At 42.6% G+C, this 22,213-nt stretch overlaps 1 protein-coding gene across 7 annotated transcripts in view; it reads left to right on the top strand.

Annotated features, from left to right (window-relative positions):
* The window catches only part of RIN2 (Ras and Rab interactor 2), a 248,212-nt gene that overhangs the window by 103,650 nt on the left and 122,349 nt on the right, over positions 1–22,213 (top strand). Inside the window, exon 1 of one of the 7 annotated variants that reach the window (XM_081034407.1) lies at positions 21,822–22,038. The exons of 5 other annotated variants lie outside the window; for them this stretch is intronic. The gene's annotated coding sequence lies outside the window, so the exon portion shown is untranslated. Of the gene's footprint in view, positions 1–21,821; positions 22,039–22,213 lie in introns of those variants that run through there. One more of the 7 variants, XM_081034401.1, reaches the window with a different exon arrangement.

Genomic DNA, 22,213 nt, shown 5'->3' on the forward strand with positions numbered 1-22,213 from the left:
ACCTTAAGTCGTGGGTCGGTTCACGTCTGCTCTACGTGTCTCTTATCGTCCTGAGCTCTCTGGGATGTATTCTCACGGTGGTGGCAGAGGCACAAGAGCACAAGCCCAACTGCATACGCGCTTTGAAAGCCATTTATTCTGTTGTCCAAATCATTTCATACAACCAAGCCCAACGTCAAGGGAGCAGGGAAATAGGCTTTGCCTCTATTGAGGGGAACTGCAAAGTCATGTCTCAAAGGGTGTGGATAGAGATTGGGGTAAAGAGTTGGAGGTTGGTAAGAGGATCAAGTTGATTTTGCCAGCATCTCCGGGTTGTGACCAATGCTCAGAATAGACTCCCACTAACTAAACTGACACAGCTAATACATAAGCTAGGATGCCAATTTGTGGATTTGCAATAAGAAACCTAAACTTTTAGTAGACTAGATCATTTTTATCAATCACTCATTGTATTCTTTCCTTGTATGAAAGCTACTTAGGGCACAAAATCATAGTTCAAACTGTGCTTATGAACATGAAAACAGAACAAGAGGCATTGGTTGATTGATCTTAGCGGCTTAAGTATTCCAGGTCTGCTTGCCGGAGGCCTCCATTTCCACTAAAGAAAAAATGCCTGCCAAAAGGGTACTGGGCAGGCCACCATTTTTTAGGTGGAGACAATGCCAACTTATTTTTTAAATTAATTCTAACCTCTTCTCTGATCATTGTTAAACTACATTCTTTCCTTAGGTGCAAGGTAAGTGATTCAACTATAGGTTTAGAATTAATATTGAAATTATTCCTCTGTGACTATAAGCTGATCATATTGATAATTAAGGCATTTGCAAGACTCCCCAGCCACCCAATTACATATCCCTCAGGATAAGGTGCTTTACATGTTCATTAATAGCTCTGAAATCACAATGGGTATTACAACTGATAGCATCTTACAATACTTGCTGGCCATGTTGTCATGAGGTGGTTGTCATGAGGTGGTTGTCATAGGTGTGTGTACAAACTTGCTTGCTATTTGGATACCTGTAGCCCCAATGTTTAGGTCAATAAAGCATTTAAGGACTATTTGAGGAAGGAATAAGAGTTTAGGTTGTTGTCTGAAAACCTTCCATTGACTCCTTATGTAAAATCAAGAAAATGCCAGCATCAGAAGCGCACAGTTGATGTCAAAGGCTGGGGAGGAAATCCCAGAGACAGTAGTGGGGCACTCTTTTAAGAGATCTGCACAGGAATGCTCTCAAAAAGTCAGACTCTGTATATGAAGGAGTTTTAGGCCCATGTTAATCAATTTACTTTGCTTATATTTGCCTCGTAATGTGTGAAAAAAATTTTCCTTGTAATATATGATAGCATTATACGTCTAAATATGCCTTCTGCCTTTTAAAGGATCTTTCAATAAGATTTAATTCTAAGGGATAAGAAAGCATTGTGTCATGGTTTGATTAGCAATGTTTGGCCTATTAAGTGGTGTATATAATAATCGTACTCTTGCTACCAATAGTAACTTAGATACTATCACATTTAGTATTTCTACACTGGGGCATTCTAGTGAGTGGTGATCAAAAATGGAACTAAAAACATTAAAAACATGAGTGGAGTGATTACAGACCTCGCAGAGTGGCTAAAATGAAGAAAAAGGAAGAGAGACTGCTTTTTGGCGTGGCTTTTTAAAGCCTTTATATATACTGGACTATCTTATCTTAGCCTCTATCTGCCATCATTTTAAACAGTGTTATTTTTATTGAAGTATAATTTTTATACAGTAGAAGTAAAATCTTAATGAGTTCCCTGTGCAGCTCAGTTAACTATACGTATACACCCCTATAGCCAACACTCAGATCAAGGGACACCGCCATCACCTCAGACAGTTACTTTGTGAATACCACCTACGAACGAGGGTGGCCACCATTCTGATGTCTGTCACCGTAGATTGGTTTTGCCTAATCTGTGGCATAAACTGTGTACATTTTTTGTGACTAGCTCTTTTTGCTCAACAATTTGTTCCTTTTAATTATTGGGTACATCCATTGTGTGAATTTACCACAATTTGTTTATTCATTTTCCTGTTAATGTGTATTTAAGTTTTTTCTAGTTTCAGCTATTATGAATTAGGTTGCTATGAATATTCTTGTACATAAGTCTTTTTGTAGACACATGCACTCATTTATCCTGGATGTATACCTGGAAGTAGAATTACTTGTTCTAAGGCTGGCATAGAGAGATATTAGTAGATATTCCAGTTTTCCAAAGTGGTTGGACCAATTTTTACTCCCACCAGCAGTGTATGAGAGTTCCAGTTGCTCCACATCTTTGTCAACACTTGATGTGGTCAGTCTTTTAAATTTTATCCATTCAGCTGGTTACATGGGTAAATCTTATTGTGGTTTTAATTCAATTTTTCCTGATGACTACTATAATAATGTTGAACACCTTTTCACATGCTTTGCATTTGAATATTCTCTTTAGAGGTGGGCCTGTTAAAGTCAGTTCTCATTTTTAAAATTTATTTTGTTGTTGTCTTATTGTCTTTCAGGTTTGCATTTTTTCTTTATTTATTTTTATTTTTTATTTGTTCTTTTTTTTTAATTAAAGTTTATTGGGATGACAATTGTTAGTAAAGTTACATAGACTTCAGATGTACAATTCTGTATTACATCATCTATAAATCCCATTGTGTCACTACCCAGAGTCAGTTCTCCTTCCATTACCATATATTTGATCCCCTTTACCTTCATCTACCACCCCCCACTCCCTTTACCCTCTGGGAACCACTAAACTATTGTCTGTGTCTATGAGTTTTTGTTTCTCATTTATTTGTCTTGTCTTTTTGTTGTTTTTGGTTTATATACCACATATCAGTGAAATCATATAGTTCTCTGCTTTATCTGTCTGACTTATTTCACTTAGCATTATAATCTCAAGATCCATCAATGTTGTCACAAATGTTCCTATTTCATCTTTTCCTACCGCCGAATAGTATTCCATTGTGTATATATACCACAACTTCTTTATCCATTCATCTATCGAAGGACATGTTGTTTGTTTCCATGTCTAGGCCACCGTAAATAAAGCTGCAATGAACATTGGAGCACACGTGTCTTTATGTATAAATGTTTTCAGATTTTTGGGGTAGATACCCCAGAGAGGGATTGCTGGGTCATATGGTACTTCTAGTCGTAATTTTTTGAGGAACCTCCACACTGCCTTCCATAGCGGCAGGTTTGCATATTTTTAAAATAAATTGTGATCATAAATTTTTTGTTAGATGTATGTATTTAGAATATCTTCTCCCATTCTTTGGCTTGTTCATTCACTTTTTAATAATGTGTTTTGTTGAACATAGTTTTTAATTTTAATGAAATCCAAGTTATCTCTTTGAGAATTTTTTTATTGAGACCGTTTGTGCTTTTTATGTCCTATTTAGGAAATTTTTGCCTACCTCTCATTTCCCTAATAACCTGTTTCTCTTGCCAATTCAACTGTATGCCAAAGTCAGTGTGTTTTCTTGAGTACAGAGAATGGAAATCAGGTCAGGCTCAATCTGAGTGAGGCAGGAAATGTGCCAGAGGTTAAGTTAGAAAGGTGACATCTGCAGATTTACAGAACAGATTGAAACAAGAGACCTAACACTATTAGATTTTGGTCCAAAGACCTGAAAGGAAAGATGTATTCTAGTGGCTTTGTGGTTAGGTGACTGGACAATTACTTATATTGCTATCCAGCTCACACTGTATCTCTTAGAATATTTTCAGAGTCTTGTCAAACTCCTTTATAAAATCGAACTCTTCCATATTCAGAGCTCCTGATCTATTGTGTGGAAACACTAAAAAGTCAACAATGGTCATGTTTTAGAGACATCATGCTAATGTCTAGTGGCCATAATTTTTCTTCTAAATGCTCAAAAACCATCATCTTAATAATGTTTTCATTACCATATTCAGGAAATAAAACTTTCACTTGGAATAACATTTACCCATCCCCAATTTGCTGACTCCTCCCCCATTCTCTATAAGTTTTCCTTAAAGAGATCAATTTCAATCATGCCATGATCTCATCTGTTTTCCTACAGTCCATGGTAAATGTTGAGCTCTGCTTTTCATAACGAGACCCTTAGCAGGGCCTGGATGGAACTGCCCAGACAATGGGGACAGAGCCAAGTGGGAGTTGGCAGGAGGCACAGGACATGCAGGGAGAAGGCAGGACTACTGTAAACTCTGTGGAGGACAGAAGCCTATGTCCCAAACTGGATTAAGATTACGTAGGAGCAGCTGAATTGAGACGCGTGGCTTGGGAGATGGGCTCTGGAGACCGTGAAACTGCGAGGCTTTCCTGGGAAGGCAGAACAGCTGGATAGTGAGAACATTTCTCCATGCCCTGCCATTCCAAGAGTTTGTTGAGACAATAGGAATGGAGCTGAATTTCCTAAGAGATAGTAATTTGCAGGAACAAGGTGGGAGTAGCCACTCAATTTCCAAGAAGATGAGCTGGATGAGGCTGCAGAGATGCCCATGGACTTCCACGCTCAGGAGTGGGATAGATGAGCATGGTGTACTAGAGAGGGCTCCTGGCAGTCAAACATACATGGGTCTAGTCCTGGATCTACCATTTACCAATTGTAGGACACTAGGCAACATAATTCCTTGATCCTAATGTTGACGAGAGGATCAAATAGGATAGTACATGTAAAATGCTAATTTTCCCATTTCCCTTCCATTTCTTTGGCTCTTCCTTTCTGTTGCGACACCCAACAAATACCTTTCAGTCTTTGTCTTTTTTGCCTACTTTGCAGCACTGGCTCCGTTTTATAATTACAGTGTCTTGAAATGAAACCTTCCCTTGGCTTTCACGTAGATCCCTCTATTCCATGACAAAAGTTTCCATGTCATATTAGTCTGCTAGGGCTGCATAACAGAATACCATAAACTGGATGACGTAAACAACATGAATTTATTTCTGTCAGTTCTGGAACCTGGAAGTTCCAGATCAAAGTGCTGTCAGGATTGGATTCTTCTGAGGCTTCTCGCCTTGGTTTGCAGATGGCCACCCTCTTGCTTCCTCTTCATATGGCCTTTCTATTTCATGGCCCTGGTGTCTTTCCCTGTATGTCCTAATCTCCTTTTCTTATAAGGGCAGTGGTAAGATTGGACTAGGTCCACAGTAGCAGCCTCATTTTAACTCAGTTACCTCTTTAAAAGCCCTATCTCCAAATCCAGTCATATTTTGAGATACTGGGGGTTAAGCCTTAAGCAAATAAATTTGGGTGGATAAAAGTCAGTCCATAACACATGTACATGCTGACTACTCCCACACTGTATCACCAGCACATTTTCCCCTCTCAAGAGTCAGATCCATTGATGTACCTGCCTCCTAAACTTTCCCCATGGATGTTCTACTGACAATTCAAACTCAAAAATTCCAAAATTCAACTCATTATCTTTTCCATAAACCCTTCCCCTCCTTGCCAACTTGTGGGTTTACATGAGATGATCACTATCACATGAGTTTTATCAATTTGTTGAATTAATTCTAATAGGAAAAAAATCAAGCAGACAACCAAGATGGTGCAATAGGTAAACACTGTATTTACCTTCTCTCACAACCACATCAAAATGACAACTAATCTACAAAACAGCCATTATGGAAAATCACCTAAAATCTAGCTGAACTGAGCCTTTCAACTAAGGACATGCAGAAGAAGACACCTCCAGATTAGTAGGAAGGTCAGAGACACGGAACAGGCTGGTCCCACACCCGGGTGTGACCATTAAAGATAGGGAGGGCTGTTTCAGCTGTGGAGGTCCCCCCATCCCCTAAAGGAGTGAGAGATCCCACCCCGACCCTAGCCCAGGATTTCAGTGCCGGGGAAAGAAGTCCCCATAATTTTTGGTTGTGAAAACCAGCAGAGATTGTGGCAGAGTGAGACAGAGCATGGCTACACTCCCAGGCGCTCCTCTTGAAAGGGACTGTGCACCAACTTATTCACCAATGGAATCAACTCGCTCTGAGCTCCAGCACTGGGGCAGCAGCTGGAAATTCCGCAGGGAGAAATGGTAGAGAATTAAGTTGTCTGGCTTGGGACAGGGGCTGGAGAGGTGGCTTTCTTCTGGACAGGGGAGCTGACAGAGGCCATTTTCCTTTGTTGAGCCCTCCCCCTCCCTAGCGTGCTCACACAAGAGGCTGCATTTCTGAATCTCCACCATTAGTTCGCCACTCCCTGGCAATTTGAGACGTGGCCCCGCCCAACTTTCAGGCACACCCATGCTGCTTTCATTGGCTTTTTCATGCAGACCACCTGCCTTGACTCAAGCTACAGACTTTCATAGGGTCTCTCAAAAGTTCGCAGAACCCAGCCAAGCAACATCTGGCTTGAGCATGTCGTGAACCTCTGGCTGAGCAGCCCTAGGCTGGCACTAGCAGCAGCCGGCCTTGGTTCCTAGCTTGGCCTCTCAAGGCACTTCCAAGCACAGCACGGTCAGCAGCCATCTGCAGATTTCATTCTGGCTCTGGCTGGGTGGCAGTGGGTGGGGCACAGGCTGTGGCTGAAGTAGACCTACAGTAGACCTACCAGTGTTCCTGGGACTGGCACCCCAGTGGTCTGCTTCAGAATGAGCTGGAGATCACCCAGCCACCTCCAAGTACAACACACCCAGGGGAAGATTGGGTAGGCACCAGAGTCCTGCTGAGGCAGATCCCTGCACAACAGCTCTTCCACTGTAGTCAAGGCCAGTCCTCACAACCAGTGAGCCCAAGCGTCAGTCCCTTCCATTGATGTGCAGTTATCAACCAAGGCTCAACTACAAGAGGAGAGCACACACAACCCACACAGGGGACACACCTGGAACATGTGGCTCAGGTGACCAGAAAGACTGTGCCACTGAACCCCACAGCACACCTACTCCATAAGCCCACTCGACTAAGACCAGAAGACATAGCAGCTTTACCTAATACATGAAAACAAACACAGGGAGGCAGCCAAAATGGGGAGACAAAGAAACATGTTCCAAATGAAAGAACAGAACAAAGCTCCAGAAAAAGAACTAAGCGAAATGGAGATAAGCAACCTATCAGACACAGAGTTCCAAACACTGGTTATAAGAATGCTCAGTGATCTCAGGGAGAGCTTCAACAGAGAGATAGGAAGCATAAAAATTGAGATGGAAACCATGAAAAAGAACCAGTCAGAAATTAGGGATACAATAATGGTAACTAAGAGTATATTATAGGGAATCAACAGTAGATTAGATGAAGCAGAGGATCCAACCAGTGATGTAGAAGATAAGGTAACAGAAAACACCCAACCAGAACAGCAAAAAGAAAAAAGAATCCAAAAATTTGAGGAGAGTTTAAAGGGCTTCCAGGACAATATCAAGCGTACCAACATTCACATTATAGGGGTACCGGAAGGAGAAGAGACAGAGCAAGGAATTGAAAATCTATTTGAAGAAACAATGACTGAAAACTTCCCTAACCTGGTGAAGGAAATGGACATACAAGCCCAGGAAGCACAGAGTCCCAAACAACATAAACCCAAGGAGGCCCACACCAAGACACATCATAATTAAGATGCCAAAGGTTAAAGACAAAGAGAATCTTAAAAGCAGCAAGAGAAAAGCAGTTAGTTACTTACAAGGGAGCCCGCATAAGACTGTCAGCTGATTTCTCAACAGAAACTTTGCAGGTCAGAAGGGATTGGCAGAAAATATTTAAAGCAAGGACGTACAACCAAGATTGCTCTACCCAGCAAGGCTGTCATTTAGAATTGAAGGACAGTAAGGAGCTTCCAGACAAGAAAAAATTGAAGGAGTTCGTCACCACCAAACCAGTATTACAAGGAATCTTAGAGGGACTTCTTTAAGATGGGAGGGGGGTTAAGGATGAGTGAAAGGGGAAGGGATTAAGGAGAACAAATTGGTTGTTGTACAGTAGTCATGAGGCTGTAGGGTATAGCATAAGGAATATAGTTAATAATACTGTAATAAGTAGGTATGTATTGTAATAAATAGATATGTAAATATTGTAATAAATAGGTGCCAGATAGGCACTACATCTATCAGGGTGATACTTGGGAATGGGGTTGGGGTCAGGGTGAAAAAGGTGAAAGCATTAAGAAATATAAATTGATAATACGGTATGGGGAGTATAATCAACAGTGTTGTAAAGATCATGTAAGGTGCCAGATGGGCACTGGACTTATCGGGGGGTCACGTCATAGACTGTAGATGCCTGCCCAACGTGCTGTACACCTGAAGATCTGAAGTAGAATATTGACTGTCAAGTATAACTAAATATATAGGTGTATATCGTCACGGGATGTGGAGTACAACATAGGGAAGCTAGTCGATGGTATTGTAACAGCTATAGAAGATGTCGGAGGGGTAGTAGCTCCGGGAGTGGGTTATCACTTTATGAGGGGTTTAAATGTCTAACTATCACACTGTTTTGTACACCTGAAACTAATATGTGTATATATATATGTCCAGAAGAACAGCATGTATGTGCCAGGAGAGGGGCAGTATAGATTTATAGCATCATGTTAAGCCACTTCTTACTGTGGACTTTGGGAACACTACTGAACATCTTTGTACCTCGTTTCCATATCTATACAGTTCGGGCTGATTAGCATGCCCACCTCTTATGGATGTTATGAGGATTATATACGACTGTGTGTGTAGCCAGCTGTGTACGCTTGGGCCCTATCATTCCAGGTCATACCAACCTGGCTTCTGGCTCGTAGCATTGTCATGTCTGCCCAAAGAGAGTAGGAGTAGGCCTTCACCAACAACTGATGGAAGTTTGTCTATAAATACCCCTGTTCCCTCCCCTATTCAGGTAGGACTACTGTGCGGTTCATGTTTGACACTGTTTGCCAGCTTGTCTTTGTAGATTAAACTCCAGTTGTCCACAGTGGTCACTGACTTGAAAGCCATCCTTCCCTTTCCTCCCTCATTCCACATTTCCCTACCAGTATTTCCTGGGATCATCTTACCTCGAAATTCCTCACCCTGGAATCTTTGCCTTGAGGTTTGCTACAACTATGACAGTATGTTGTGGTCTGAATGTTTAGATCCCCCCAGAATCATATGTTGAAATCCTAATGCCCAAGGTGATGGTATTAGGAGGTGGTCCTTTAAGAGATGCTTGTGTCATGAGGGTAGAGACCTCATAAATGGAATTAGTGCCCTTATAAAAGAGACCTCAGAGAGCTCCCTAACGCCCCAACTGAGGACACGGCAAGGAGCCTGCCACCAGAAACAGGGCCCTCACCTGACCGTGCTGGCATCTGGTCTTGGACTTCAGCCTCCAGAACTGTGAGCGATACACCTTTGGTGTTTGGGACAGATGCGGTGTTTTGCCGTGGAAGCGCCAATGGACTAAAACACAGGATATGAAAGCCTGGCTCAGGGCCTGGCATCCAGCAAGTGCTCAGACTGTCGTTTCTGCCATCGTCATGTTGTTCATCAGGAGAGAGCAAAGAAGTCTGTGGGTGGGAGTGCAGTCTTCTCCACGCTGTGTTCACTTCCACGCTGTGCTGGGGACCCTGTGTAGACATCAGGAGGCCAGGACAGCCCAGTTTATACTGGTCAGTTTATAACATGCATTGTCAACAGAGGCCATATTGCCCCAAGAAGCCAAAGATTGCTTTTCAAGGGGGACGAAAAGTATTACTCTTTTTATGTATAAATTACAGAGATGCACGTGACATATAAGCAAACACAGAGGACATCTGTGGTATTAAAATGTAATGGGGGGCCAATTAGAATAAAATATCCAAAAGGCTCCTGGAAGGGGTACAATAACAACAATAACAAAACCCCCCTGGTTCATAATAGGCAGGAAAAGTTACTACTGACACTACCCTGGCTTTGGACTCTCCTGGGTGGCACTATTTAGTTTGCAGGGTTCATGTCCTCTTTTCTGGAGTGGGGCGTTAACCGTTGAACGTTCATAAAGTTGTTTGGTTAAGTTTGCCCAGCGAGGCACCAGGCTTTTTGGCAAAACAGTCATCTGTTTGTGGTTAAGATTTTCCTGGTTCTTATTACAACCAGAGTTGATTCCATTTGGAGAACCATGAGGCTTGGCTCTGATGAACAAGACGACCAGTTCATCTAACACGATGTCCTTTGAATCTTTCCTTCCTGACTTCTCCAAAGCTTCTCCTCCTCCTGGCTGACAGTACTGAATATCACAAAAAGAAAAAAGGACCAAATTCTTTAGTTCCAACCCACACTTCCTTTGGCAAAGTATGATCGTTAAAGAGTTTAAAATGTAGCTCTCCTACAGACATATAATGAGCATGGCTTAAAAGATTTATTTCACCCATTAGGAAGGCATCAGCAGATGACCAAGCTAGTTCAAAGTAGGATACAAAGTAGATACTGATTTAATCAGTTCAAAGCAGGGCTGCTGAAATATGTTTGCTAACTTAGATATGAAACTGATTATTGTCCTACAGGGTGATCAAGCAATAATTTTTGGAGTTATTCTCTGCTGGACAGATGTAATTTGTAAATTGTACCTGCATGATTACATCTGCATATTTTGGACAATTTTTCTTAAATTATCATCTAGATTCACCTTAACATTCTCTCTCTCTCTCTCTCTCTCTCTCTCTCTCTCTCTCTCTCTCTCTCTCTCTCTCTCTTCTTTTTCTTTCTTTCTTGGAGGGAGCAGCTCACAGTGGCCCCTATGGGGATCGAACCGGCAACCTTGGGGTTATCAGCACCATGCTGTAACCAACTGAGCTAACCGGCCACCCCACAGTAGGAGATTTTTGAGAGCCATGATTTGATGAAAAATGAGGGATGAATCAAAGAGGGATTATTTCGACCTTTCTGGGTGCTGGCTATACAAACTGCTCTGAAAATGTCATCTTGCTGGGTGACTCAGCCTGCTCTCTGAGTTTTGAGGCATTTTTGTGGCCCGGAAAGAGCAGCATCAGCAGCCTGCTCTGTGGCAGGGGTTGCAAAAGCCATTAGTGTCCACATGTCTGGTGTGGGGCACTCTGGTGCGCAAAGAGCTGAACTAAATTCTGTGACAGGAGCTGACACCTCTGGGCGGTTGCTGAGTTTGCTTGTCCCCTGCTTTGGTGATATGATATTTGTGCAGTGTGGGTTTTTTGAGGTTTCCCCACTTTCCCGTATAAAATGAAGACAGCCTTTCTTCTGAGCCAGGGCTGCTGAAATGCCGGGCCACAAATCGTGCATTGCCTGACCCAGAGGAAAACAGGAAATTAGAACATATGCACTTTCCACATATTGGCTAAATTATGAGTTTCTCAGTGGTTCCATATGGCTTGAATAACAGAGTAATTTTCCTTCAGAGTAAAATACCCAAACTAATTAAGATGTATTTTACTGAATAACATTTTATTTTAGTGAATTGTTTTGTGTCCAGCACTGTTTTACGTACTATCACAGATTTACTCATGAATTAATTTCACACATTGTTCTGAGCCAGGAAGCATGTGGTGTCAGCAGGGCAGATGTTATGCACTCGTGCGCATTCTATAGATAGATATTCTGGGCACACTCTAAACTTTAGACAATACCCAGGGTCCTGCCCTGCAGAAGCACATGGCCTGCGGGCGATAAACAGAAACATGGAATTATAATGTCATGGGAGGCTGTTGGAAGGGGCCATGGGCACCCAGAAAGGGAAGACCTAATGGGAGGGGCAGTGAGGGTTGCACAGAGCAGGTGATACTTGAGCTGAGTCTTGAGGGTCAGAAAGTATTTACCAAGTTTTGGGGGCACTTTAGACAGAAATACAAAGATGAGGGTGGGCCCAGGGGAGGAGTCAGAAATGGAAATAAAGGTTTGAGTCAGATTGGGGAAGACTGTGTAGTATACGCTACATCAAAGAGTCTGGACTCTGTGTTCTGAGTACCAGGGACGTCTTGATTAGAATTGTTTAAAGCAGGATTTCTCAAACTTGAGGGAAGTGTTTCTGGGAAGGAATGCCCCCACTCACTCTTCTGAAGGAGCTGACTATTATCTCCATCCGTATGAGGCCTGGGGGTGTGAAGCCTGGAGCCGCCACAGCCATTTCACCAGTGGCCACGCTAAGCGTAAGCAGCACTGACCCCAAGAAGGCAACACCAGGGACAGAAAAAGGTGAGGGAAATAGGTCCTAGTTGAAACCATGGAGCAGCTGGCGTGGTCCATGCCTCACAGAGCCCACTGCTGGACTCGACTACATACCTTAGTCACTTTTACTGCTTAGTGATTTTTCAGTTTTTATCTTGAAATAATTTCAAGCTTCCAGGAAAGTTGCAAGAGGAGTTCAGAGAACTCCTGTTTGCCATTTATGCAGATTCACCCATTTGAACCTTTTTGCCCCATTTGTTGTATCCTTCTCTGACACAGTTGAGAGCAGGTTACAGACATCAAGCCCCTTTACTACTACATCTGCATGCAGTTCTTAAGAACAGGGGTATTCTCTTACATTCTCACAGTCCTACCATGCAAGAATGGAGCTTAATAATTAATAATGGTATTTTTATACAAATCACAGATACCATTTTTTATCAGTTTTCCTAATACTGTTCTCTACAGCATGTTTCTTTCTCCAGCCCAGGGACATATCTTTTTTGGAGGGGGTCAGTTCTCTTTAATTTATTTTAATCTGGAATGATTCCTCAGCCTTTCTTTGTCTTCCATGACATTGATATTTTTGTAGAATCCAGGCCAGTTCTTTTATAGAATGTCCCACAATTGTGGTGTATGTGATGTTTCTACCTCCTGTTGGGATATGCTGTAATTGATATATTCTCAGGGAATCATGTCTGGAGGAACACAGCATCTGTCTACCCTCACAGGGGATATTAATTTTCATCACCTGGTGGAGGTGTTGTCCAGTTTCTCCATTGTATGGTTACTAGCATTCCTCTTGCAATTAATAAGCAATCTGTAAGGACACATTACGCTTTAGTTTTAAGCCATTTTGAACTGAGTTTTCTGTTACAACATAAAAACACCTCACTGATTCAAGCGCCCATTTATATTGTGGGATTAATTGCTGATTCCATGGAGAAATAAGCCAGGGATTATGATGAGAAAAATAGGAGGCGTTTTTCAAAAGCTTTAATTGTGATCAGATGGGAGCAGAGCTGAACCAAAGTAGGACTGATCATTTGGTGACACTTCATAGTCTTTAAATTTATCTTGTAAGGGCTAAAAAAGGAAAAAAGATTTTTGCATTAATTAAAATTAAATCTTCTGTTCAAAATAGAGTTGTCTTTAGTTACAATGAATGTAGCATAACATTTTAACTTATTTGCAACAATTTGCAAATAAGTCTTCAATTTTTTTTAATTTTTTATTTTTTTTTATCACTCTTAACTGGATAGTGTTAGTAACCACTCACAGAGGATGGTGGTTACTTACAGGGACAAATTTCATTCAAAATATGGGTGTTTTTTTTTTCTGGATTTTACATTGGCAAAAATATTTCCATTAATTATAAATTCAGTACCAGTTGAGTAGGATTCCAAGAGGAGCAGTGAACCAGGTTCTGAGACAAGGAGTCAAGTCCAGGTCATTTACTGGAAGGTGATCTCAGGGGGACACCAAAAGGAAAATGGGGCTGGGAGACAGGAAAGAAGAAGCAGCTATTAAAATGCATTATCAAGTGTGAATGTGTGTGTGTGCGTGCGCGTGCATGTGTCTATGATCAGCTGTGATTGTCTGGGTTGGAGTGCCCCCCAAAACAGACTCTGCGGCAAGAATTCAAGTGCAAATAGTTTCTTGAGGGGAAGGCGGCGGTGGGGGTTGTAAAGGGACTACTGGTAGGAAAGTGTGGAAATGAGAAAGAAAAGGCAACCCAAAAAGGGTATATTATCAAGCCAGCCCTCACTGGAGAGACTAGAGCCTAATCTTATTGGGAACCCCTGAAAGAACACACAGCTCAGAGCTGCACGATCTGGGAGATGAAGGATCTGGGTCAAGGTAAGGCATGGCACTGTTGCTCCTAAGTACCAGTGCACAGTGCGTGATGTGGCTTCAGAATCTCACCTGCATGGAACTGCCAACTTAGGCCGCTTACCACTTGTTGGTTTAGGTTTGGCAGTGTGGCTGGGAGCAACAGCATGCAAATGTCATGTGTGAAAATACTCCACAAGAATAGGTAGGTGTTAGTCAGGAATGTTCTCCATCTCCACGTTTGTGGGATCTCTGTTCTGGAGGGGGCATAACCAATCTACACACACACACACACACACACACACACACACACACACACACACACACACATCACTGCTGAGATTGTAATATTGGGTTGGAAACAGATCGTAAAGGAGTCCTGAATACCTGACCAGAGAATATGTGTATTAAATTCAAAGAAATGGGTTGTGAGTCGGGCAGCAGAATGCTGGGAAAGGACCATTCCTTTGGAGTGCCCTACAGGATGGCATGGAGCCGACACAGGCCACGGAGACACACGGAGACGTTACAGAGCTGCTGAAAGCATTAAGGCTGCAACGTTCCAAGGCCTGGGTGAATATGGAGAATGGGAAGGAAGATGAGAGGCATTTGGACCAGAAGACTATGCAGAACTTCGAGTGATTGATGTGCAGAGGGCTGAGGTCCATCCCTGGGAGTTTTCAAGTCTGGTGTTGTCGTTAACAGAGGGGAGCATGGACTTCAGAGGAACGGAATGTTAAGTGGAAAGTCAGCATTCGAAGCTCCATTTTGGAGAGAAAGAAATGAAAAAATGAGCGCCTCTTTTTGTACTTTTTTGTAGACAGATATTTCTGAGTTCAGAAAAGGAGGTTGCGTTCAGGAAAGGAGGAAGAGGGTGCCACAAATGCTGGTGTGTTGTTGTTTTTAATTGGAACCAGACAAAATAAATAGTTGGAATCCAGAAATAATGCACAAGCCTGCCAACTGAATGATTTGATTTTTGTCTACTCTCTTTGTATACATCGATTAAATAATAATGGCATAGAAAGTAATCAAAAACAGGGAGCAGGAAGGAAAATGAAGTACCCAAGGCCTAATTGAGGACAGAGTCTGTGGAGAAAACCTTGTTTAAAACAGAAGCTTCCAGCTGTGGGGGAGTGTCTTGTTTACAAGCAGAGGTGCTGGATAGACTGTGACGCCGGAACAGGCCGGGGAAATGGGGCTACGCGGATGAAAGCCCTTTGTAAATCAAGCACGCGCCAGACGCCAACGGACTCATTGTCCCCAGAGGGCTGGGGTGTTAGCTCTCTTCCACCCAATCCCACCTCCCACCCCCCAAATTTGGGTTCGTCCAGTGGGGACTGTGAGAAGGTTGGTTTAGGCCAGCATTGAAGCAGATGTAAACTATCTTTCCTGGCTTAACAAAAGCACTTTCAGCCTTCTGAAGAACAAGAGGTAAGGTCTTCAGGAAGATAAAAGCATTAACCTCTAATCTTCCTCTTTTCTGGAGACCCATCATTGTCACCCAAAGTGAGTGAGGCTGTGTATTACCAAGATAATCAGCTTGGGGTGATTCTCAGGCATATTTTCTGTTATCTGCAGTACCTCAAGATCAATAGAAGTGGATTGTAGAGGGTCATAAAATGCCCCAGACCCAAAGCTAATGTACATGTGGGGGCTTGATCTCCGACACAGGACTGACGTATTGTTCAGTGCTTACTGGGTGTGTATTGACCTCCAAAGATGAGGATTCTGGGAGGAGAAAGGCAGCTGGTTTAGGCTTAAGACAGGATTGGAGGAGGAGGTCTAAAATGGTAGGTCCTTAGTAAAGGTTGGACAATGAAATTCATGAACTCATCCTAGAAAAAGTGCTACACACCTCATTGCTGAATATCACTACAGTCACCTTCAAAGTCCTCCCCTTGGGAAGCTATGCACCGATGCTTAGTGCCTAGACCACCCTTCAAAGCAATTTTGGAACTCTTTTTCTGGAATGGCCATCAGGGCTGTCGTCATATTACCCTTGATGTCCTGAATGTCATCAAAATGTCTTCCTTTTAATATTTCCTTTATTTTCAGGTAAAGAAAGAAGTCAGTGGGGGCCAGATCAGGTGAGTAGGGAGGGTGTTCCAATACAGTTATTCGTTTACTAGCTCAAAACTCCCTCACAGATAGTGTCATGTGAGCTGGTGCATTGTCGTGACGCAAGAGCCATGAATTGTTGGGGAAAAGTTCAGGTCATCTAACTTTTTCATACAGCCTTTTCAGAACATCCAAATAGTAAACTTGGTTAACTCGAATTTGTCCAGTTGGTACAAATTTATAATGAATAATCCCTCTGGTACCAAAAAAATTGTTACCAACATTGTTGCAACAAGTTCATGAACTTAATTATCAGACCTCATATATGGTGTATTAGAATAGCCAAAGGAAGAAAGGCAGAGGAAGGAGCACAGTAGCTGGGGTGCTTTTAAGGAGAGAGCATGACCTCTTAAATTGGAATTAAGAGCTAGCGAGAAATTAGGGTGCCTATGGGCTGTTGAATCCAAGCCCATCTGTTTTCTCCAAGTGCCATAAGAGCGTAACCAGGACCTCTTGCGACTGAAACTTACACTTCTGCAGACCAAAACTGGGTGAGGGTGGAAGAGGAACAAAAGCAGTAGTGCTGTGTCCGTTCTCTCATGGGCCCTAAGATGATCTAACTTTCCCACCCTGTAGTGTCCTAAGACCTGGGTACAAGGGGCCTCTGCCTTGGGCCATGCACTTTGTCCCGCTTCAGCCTTACCCCTCTCCAAGGAAGGAGAGGACTACTTAGTCAATAGTTGGGTCAACCTGGAGCCCACATTCCTCTCCTCCCCTTGCTCCAGATGCACACACTCCGGACTCCCTGCCCACATGTCCAAGCCTGCTTGCACTGCCTACACAGGCTAGAAGGTTCGGAAGGGAATACGAGATGGATAGTGCTTGGACAGGAAGGCTGGGGTGCCCACAGAGCTGTCAGAGAGAAGAGAAGGGTGGTAAACCATGGGGCAGGTTCAGGATCACCCCATGTCCCCACGTTCAGCACAGAACAATGAAGAGTCTAGAATTTTTAAATTGAAATTGGGCCTTCTAAGTCTTTATAAAGGTACATTTTTTCATGGTAGGAGAATAGACCACATTTTAGTTAATAGTTTATAGTATTGATTTATAACTTAAAAAAATTCAGGCATAAAGTCTATGAGCCTCCATTTGTTCTCTTGCCCTAGGCCCTGAAAATATAGCATCCCCTTGGGAGGCAGGAGAACCCAGACAAGGTCAGTGGCCCCCTACAGCCGGTGTCTTTTCAGACCAACCATCCATGGGCTCATTGACCCTCTGTCCTTTGCTCTTCTTTTTCCAGAATTCTGACCTCAAGGTTATCATTATGACATGAAACAGTCTCTCTCAGACGTGAGTTTGTACTTACCCTCAAATACTCCCAATAGAAGAAGGGTGATCCTGCTGCCTCCTTCCCCTTGGCCTCCATGCTAACCATGCCTGCCTAGTCTGCCCTCCCTGCCATAAGTGTGGTCAGACACCTGCCCCAGAAGATAGGATGGGGGCAGACCACTGAGAGAAAAACCCCAAGCTTCAAAGAGAATATGCAGAGCATTGAAGAAACTGGTAGTTGTAGCCTGTGCAAAACTTCAGTGATATGAAACTGGATTTGTGAAATACCCCAATCATATGTATTTGTCTCTCCCAGCAAAAGACGTGAATGCCATTGGTCAGCCGAGAGAAACTTTTAAACATGTCTGAATTTCTGAGGCACAACTTCGGACACAAAAACTTCCTTTTGGGTGATGGCAGAAATATCACTGAGAGTCTCACTGAGCTATGTGGGTTTCCATGACTCTTGTAGACACATAAAATATTAAATTATTTTGGAGAACAGCTGTTTCTTTCTTTATGCATCTCCGTTAATAATTTGTGGATTCTGGGTGTGAGATGGTATTAATCCATGTTAACAGGGCATGTACTATGCATAGAAGGTATTGTAGTATTTTATTATTTTGATATTGGATGATGTCTTCCACTGACTGTCCACATGCAGGTTTAGAAGGGGAGGGCATTTTTCAGAGGGGCAGTGGTATTTTCCAACCCACTTCTTAAGGGCAGGGATGGGAATTTTAAGTCTCTAACCCTCATAACATACAGATACAAGTATATGCGCAAACACATTGAGAAGTCCATTGACTAGGCCACTTTTTTTTTCTTTGGGAGTTTTGCATCTGTTCTGATGGATTTCTTTGTTTTGCGATCTCTAATGAAAATGTGTTGGCTTGGACACATACCTGGTAACCTCTCTAGAATTCTGATCTGTGCAAAAATGAAAGAGATGAGAAACATGACTAGCTGCATGTCATACAGAGAGGAAAGGCCTCCAGATCACAGGCTCTGTAGGAAATGAAAAATCCAACCACAGACAGAATATGTGGATTCCCTAAACTAACATCTTTGTGTTTCAAAATGGTATAAAAAAATGATTTTTTCCAGAACATTATGTAAGTCAACAGAATGGTGTGTATGTTCCTGGCATTTGATCTTACCTTGTCATTCTTGAATCTGTGGTTCCTCCTGTCATCTTACGCGTTGAGGGAGCCATTCTTTAAAAACCATTCCTGAAAACCTAGATGACTTCCCTGTGAAATCTCATGCACTTACATATCCAATATTTACTGAGCACATATGTGCAAAGTATTGTGTAAGCTACTACTCTGAACAAGGCAGATAGGATCCCCAATGTCTGATTGACTAATGGAAGATCTTCTCTTCAATTTCTGAAGAAATAGAACCTACTAAGTGTAAATTACAGGCTGAACATGCAGCTTCCTTCAAGTTTTCCTGATGGCACCATCTAACTTGATTAAGATGACAGCCAGAAATATTTCATGTCTTAGTAGGGACAAATAATGCGGTTTCATGGATAAAGAACTGGTTTCAGTCTAGAGATCCAGTTTCTTACTTCTGCTATTTTTTATTACTTCAGTGTATGAAGAATCAAATAAAGCAAGCTCTTCAGAGACCTTGTGGTTTAGAATGGGTGAATGAAATGCAGCAGTGAACTGGAGTCAGTTCTTCCTGCTCACTAGAGCCTACTGTTAAATTTTCATGAATTTTGCAAGCCTCTTGATGTCACCTTGGTAGCTTGAAATTGCCCGTGATTAGGAGTGTTTACACCAAAAAATAGGCAAATGCTAAAAAATTAGGGCTTTTATTCCCCGGAAAGCCAGTTGTTAAACATTTTTCAGCACATTATTGTTTAAAGGGGAGGGTAAATATCCTAACAGTGAAGTGGAGAGTTTGGAAAGAGAAATATATGCAGGATCAAAATGAAGAAAATGGTAGCAAATTCGTACATGAAATTCCCGCCAATGTATGCCCTAGGGGGCTAGTTTATTATATAGGGATGATGACCCTCTGTTTTTCCTTCATAGAAGTGGTTTTAATCTGGGACATTTTTATTTTATTTATTGTGGTAAGAATACTTAACATGAGATCTCCCTCTTGAACAGGACATTTTTATGCAGCAATTTGGATTTTGTGTATGTTCCTTACCCTTTGCTCCACTAATGACATACGAGTAAGCTGTTAGTTAACCAAACAAAAAATATTAGAAGAATGAAGAGTATTGAGATTAGAATTATAATGGTCTATTACTGGGTAATAGAGTATACCTTGGAAAAGAAAGCTCTAAACTCAAGTGCTCGCAGCTTGACAAGTACACCCTGAGAAAAACCTGGAGTGTGTGGCTTCCTGTCCATGGCGTCCTTTGGGTTGAGAGCCAGTGGCTTACGAAGCTTCCTTGTTGTATGCACACAGTCACCGCACACTTGTGCAGGATGTGTCACTACTTACCACATGGAGCTTTCTAGAAAGGAGGTTTGAAAAGACACATACTTTTGAAATGCCAAAAGAGAATTACTTTGGGGGGAGCTGCCCCCTCTCCCTTCTCAGCCCTATTGCCGGTGGGTAGAGTGCACCAACCCTGAGGTCAGCAGCACCTTCAGGAGAAGCTCTCTCTCAAGGGAGGAATTGACATGTCTGCAGGGATGTGGAAGAGAGATCCACCTTTTTACCAAGGAATGAAATGAGGGCATTGGGTGGGACCTAAGAGAAGAGAGGCAGTTTCCCATCCAAAAAAAAGGAGGAATTTCTAGCCAGCAGAGCTGCCCACCTGTCGCCCAGGGCGGTGCACACTGCTGTTGGTGGAAGTGTCCTCACCTCAGTACGTGGGCACCTGCAGAGCGTCTGCATTGTGGACGAGGCAAGAGTTTCTGAGACCAGTTTTCCAAGGACAGGATGGACCTCCACCAGAATTAGCCCCATGTATAGGCCAATTGTGTGAGCAGCAGAAATGCAGTTTCACCCCGGAGCACCTTCATAATAATAATAATAATAATAATAATTACTATCCTTGGTTATTCTTGGGAAAACTGAACAGTGTTTCTAAAAACAAAGTTACTGAGTGAGGAGGCTGGGAATACAGGTCTTTGCTTCTGATTTCTTCCCACAAATTGCTTTCTCTTTTGGATGGATAGTTTTCATGGTCTGCTTTAAAAAAAAAAAAAAAAAGTTTGACTATTGACAGAGGGAAAATCAGTGCTGGATGGTGACTCACAATGCTTAAAGAAAGAAAAAAATTTAAAAATTCACATAACAAATTGTCAAGCCAGAGCCTGGAATAGAGGTTTTCTGTACAACTTGTAAAAGCTGTGGTAATACAAAGAGAATCACAGAACTATTAAGAGACCTGTCCTGGATCCAGACACAGAGCCACCCCACTTGCTTCTACCTCTCTTATTAAAGACCAAAACAAACAAACAAAAAAAAAAGAACCACACAAACCAAGAAAAGACCCCAACAATCAGAGAGAGGACTTGCCATCCTCAGGTGAGAAAGTGAAGTGCATTTCTTGGGATTGGCCTTGATCTGTCAGATCAAGGTCCCCAGGGGTGAGTCACTTCTCCTACTTCGGTCACTTTGACTGTAAAGTAATTATAGTAATGAGATCTTGTTTACTAAGAACTGAAGTTCACTTTGCCTGCTAGAAAGAAGAACAAACAGGTAGTGATGAGAACGCTTTTGTAGCAATTCTCACAGCAACTTAGAAATGAGAACCCATGACTTATATATGCTACATTTCTTTTAAATTGCACTTATGAATGATGGATGCCAATGTTTAAGTGTTACTGCTGCTTCTCTTGTAGGTTTGCACTTGTGATCTCAGGCAAATAAAAGAGGAAGCTGTAGTTTGATTAAATAAATCGAGGGTGGAGAGGGAGAGGGGTCGGGGAGGAAGGGGAGAGGAGGAGAAGAGGGGGGAGAATAGGAGAGGAGGATGACACATCTCAGACCCTCTGTGTTGCCAAGATCTGGCCTCTGGCCAGGTAGAGCAAAAGCTGGAAGAGCGCCAGTGACTCAACCCAGCTCCGTTGATCGGTGAACAGGATATTGGGCACTCGGTGTTCCTATCCCCATCAGCCAGCCGGCAGCCAAAGTCCAGGCGGTGGAGCCTCAGCGCCTGTCCTCAGTGGCTCTCTATAGAATGGACTGGAAAGCCAACCTTCAACAGTCTTTTTCCACGGCAGTCAAGGCAGCCTGAAGCCTGGCCGGATGATTCAGGGAGTCCTTTGTGCTGAAATTCCAGGATAGTTCTTCACCCCAGCTGTGGCTTTGGGGGCCACATGGGGAGCCCCAGCTAGGTCTGAAGTGGCAGAGCCTGGTGTTTCTGGAGAGTGAGGAATAATCACTTCCTGCCTTTGTCCTTTAGTGACTGGAGCAACCAGCTTCGTTTACATTCCTTCAGTGGTGTTATTGAAGAGGCTTGGCAGCTCCAAAATGTTTGCAGTGTCCTTTAGTCCCATTAGGACTTTTTTTTTTTTTTTTTGCTAGCTTTTAGCTAGCATCTGGAAAGATCCACTGAACACACTGGGCTGATTTTTCAAGAATCCGCTTTACCCTTCAAGGAAACCCAGAAAGCAGCAAGCTTCCACCGTCTTAACTCTGGAGGAATTGTATAGCCTCTCAAACTACGGTACCTGGCCTGTTACTGAGATGGTTTTAGGATGATTCTGCTGGTGTAACCCCTGGAAGGAGAGGTGGTAACCGCGAATGGGAAGAGGTAATTTTTAAATTCTATTAAATTTCTGTTCATATTGAGCCAAGGTGTTAGAGGTTATGGTTTGGAAAGGAAACTCTTGCTATAACAAGAAAGACCCTAATCCAGAACTTCTTTGGTGCTCTTAAGAATTTTATTTTTAAAAATTAGAATAATCTATGATGTGCTGTCTATTTGG

Source organism: Rhinolophus hipposideros (genome assembly GCF_964194185.1).
Source record: "Rhinolophus hipposideros genome assembly, chromosome: 22".
Classification (NCBI taxonomy): Eukaryota; Metazoa; Chordata; class Mammalia; order Chiroptera; family Rhinolophidae; genus Rhinolophus; species Rhinolophus hipposideros.